This window comes from Lactuca serriola, chromosome 4 (assembly GCF_051521515.1).
Source record: "Lactuca serriola cultivar US96UC23 chromosome 4, Lser_US96UC23_V15, whole genome shotgun sequence".
Lineage (NCBI taxonomy): Eukaryota > Viridiplantae > Streptophyta > Magnoliopsida > Asterales > Asteraceae > Lactuca > Lactuca serriola.
In genome coordinates, this window is record NC_136411.1 from 227241052 (window position 1) to 227244659 (window position 3608).

The window sequence follows — 3608 nt, forward strand, 5'->3', positions numbered from 1 at the left end:
AACTTTGGTAAGAAAGTCAATACGTATTGATTTCTAGAAGTCCAACTGATTTCTGGGTACATCTCAACGCTAGTGGGAGCATAAGTGTTATGCTAATAAGAATGCAATTATTATGCTAGTGGGAGCACAATTATTACATTAAGTGTTGCAAGTTAGTGTGACAACCCGAATTTTCTATCTTTTACAACCATTCACTTCAATCAAATTCAGACTTGTTTCTGCTAACTTTTAGCACTATTTAGAGGCTGTTTGAGTATTCTGAGGCTAGTGCATCAAAGGAATCAGTATTTGGAAGTTTCAGTTTAAGTTCTAAACTATCTAGCAAACCATAAACCTCCTCAAAAGGAGTTTACAGTCAAGACTTTAGAGCTTACGGTCATGGTGACCGTAAACACCCTCTATATACATAATTCATGATCATTTTCATCATTTCTTTCCTTTCCAAGCCAAAAATCTTGAAAACTCTCTCAAGTATCATCCAACTTTTCTCTTAGATCTTCAAGATTGTAAGTATTTCTTTTCTTGATTTGTGGATATCCTTCTACATCTAGTGATTATACATGATTTCATCCATGAAATCTCTTCATTTTGATAGATCTTTAAGTGTTCTTAATTTCACCAAGAACACTAAGAACACACACTAGTGTTCTTGGATCCTAATCACCCTTACAAGCTTCTAATAAGTAAGTACACTGCCCTTAGATTGATAAATGCTTGAATCACTAGTTAATCACCTTGAAAACATCATTTTTAGCCAAGAACAAGGTGTTTACGTTCTAAGTGTATCTCTTTAGACCGTAAACTTTAATGAAAGGTGCATTAGAGGCCCTAAACCCTACCAAAGGTTAAGCATGGTCCCTAGAATCTGATACCTTTGATTGAATCCCTTGAGAACCTTCATTTGTGAACGATTTGATGAGTTTATGGTTGGATCTCCTTAGACCGTGAACTCCATGACCGTAAACTATAGGACCGTGAACACATAGGACCGTGAACCATCTTGACCGTAAACACTTATGGTCATGCCATTTGGACCGTAAACTCTATAGAGTGGCCCTATACCCTAGTTATGCAATCATATGTGATTGTATCCCTTCAATCTAAGAGTTTCCTAGTCTATTAGGGTGTTATCCCTTATAATCAGTTGTTTATACAGTAATCAAATACACATACATGTCATTATATGTTTATTAGGATCTTTGTGTGCTCAAGGTTTCACCTGACACTCTACATCCTATTTCCATACAAACTTCCATATCACTCACTACAGGTGAGTTCATACCCCTTAATCTATCTTTTAAATGATTTTAAATGCTTTCATGGGGGGGGATACAAGTTGAAACATTTTAGTTATTATATCAATCACATGTGATTAATAACTATCAAACAAATGGATTTACTATATTTTTAACTGTTTATTCAAACAAACTACTTCAAAATGTTTATCAAATTCTTTTACATGTTAAACTCTTTATCAAACTTGTTCTTACATGAAAAACCTTTTCCTTTAACTCACTTAATTTCCTGTTCCTTGTTTGGTTGTGGACTTAGAGTACCCTGCTGTTTGTCCGAGTGTCATTTGATCCTTAGTTATATTTATATATGTATAAACATAAAAGCTTTTATCTCAGTTCAATACACTTAGTTATACAAAAAACTATACTAGTAAACTATAATAGGTATAGTGTAGGAAGACATTACTCATTGCTACTAGTACAATGAAACACACAGAGAGTCAGTTCATACATGAGTCAATACATACTATTATGAGAAACTAAGAGAACATACTATTATGAGAAACTAAGAGAACATACTATTATGAGAAACTAAGAGAACATACTATAATGAGAAACAATACACTACACTATACAAGAGAACATACTATGATTAGAAACAAAGAGAACACACTACATACTGGACAGAGAGAACATACATTACACCAGTACATACAATACATATACAAGAATACTATAACATAAATGTGAACCATTATTTCTGGGCATGGCATCACTGCCATTGATCGTTTTGTAGCTAGAGTCTCTTGGAGGGAGAGCGTGAATTTGTGTATAGATCTATACTGGATTGACTATCCTACACCTTATTGTTCGCTACAGTGGGACTTGCAAGTCTATGGGTTCCAAATGTCATTTCTTCTGACGTCTTTCATCGTCGTGTTATTAGTCGATAGTATGGTGCAATCATTTCACATTATACCTTAAATGACAATTGGTTTAAGGTAGTTAGTACAACAGTAGTTACTATAATACAACACTACGGTACTATTATTATTTACCCATTACATTCAATTTGTGATCTTCTCACATAAACGGTAATGTAGAAACTATATTTTTGGTTAATGATAGTCATACTTGGGAAAATACACATTTTTACAAGAAGCAAACATACAGAACATTTGATGCCTTGGTAGAAGGCTACGTTTAGTAGAAAATATAGGATTTTCTAAGAGATTCAACATTTACTACAAACATTTAAAAAGTTATACATCAAAAACTTACAAACATTTTCATACAAACAATGACACTAAAATGCTTATGAACTCACCAGCTTTAAAGGTGATCAACTGTTTCAAAATAACTTGTATTTTCAGGTCATCAGTAGACAGGTACCGATGCCAGGTTTTGAGAAGATGGAGCTCGTTCAAGACTCATTTCTTATTTTGATTTACATTGTTGGTGTCTTATAAACTAAACAGAACACACTTGTATTAAATTATATTATTAATGTAATGGATGATGTTGTTGCTTGTTTACTACTATGCATTATTATGATATTGTACATGACGTCCTCCACCCCGAACGTTTCCGCTGTTCCGGTATTGGGGTGTGACAGATTGGTATCAGAGCATCGTTTATAGTGAATCGAGTATATAACCCTATAAAAGATATACAAACTATAAACACACCGGGATTTAAAATACTTTGATTAAGAGTTTATACTTTAAATACTAAAACATTTAACCAAGTATACATACCTGCATTCATACTAAAATCAATTTCACTAGGACAGAACAAAAGTATTACGATTGTTGAACATCACAAGTAGGCTTGGGGATGAATGGTAAGTTCTGGGAATGACATAGCCTAATCAACTATGTTGGTCCGATAAGTGATTAGCATATGCCCGAGAATGGTTGTGATGTGACAACAAGTCTAAAAACTTACCAACACTACTACAATGAAAACATTAGAACATAACATAAACCTAAAATACTATAGGAGTAATTTGTGTTACTATAATTACTTATATGAGAACTTAAGGTCTTTATTAGTAGGTCAATAGTTGCTAAGTGGATACGCTAAGGTTATATATGACTAGGATGTCATAGACTTAGAATCTGTGATCTTTGCTTTACTTCTTGTTCCTTGTTTGGTTGTGGATTTGGAGTTAGGGTCACTTATTCGAAGGTCTATCCCGTTTTTCTTACATGTAACTGGTATGCACTATGCAGGTATTGAAGTAATTTTATAAATATCATCTTATAATTATCTAATTAGTACGTCTATTAATTATCTCTTATACCCCTTTTCTCGCATAGATAACATGGCTGGATTCCATCCCCACGACGACCCATACTTCCCAAAAAAAGG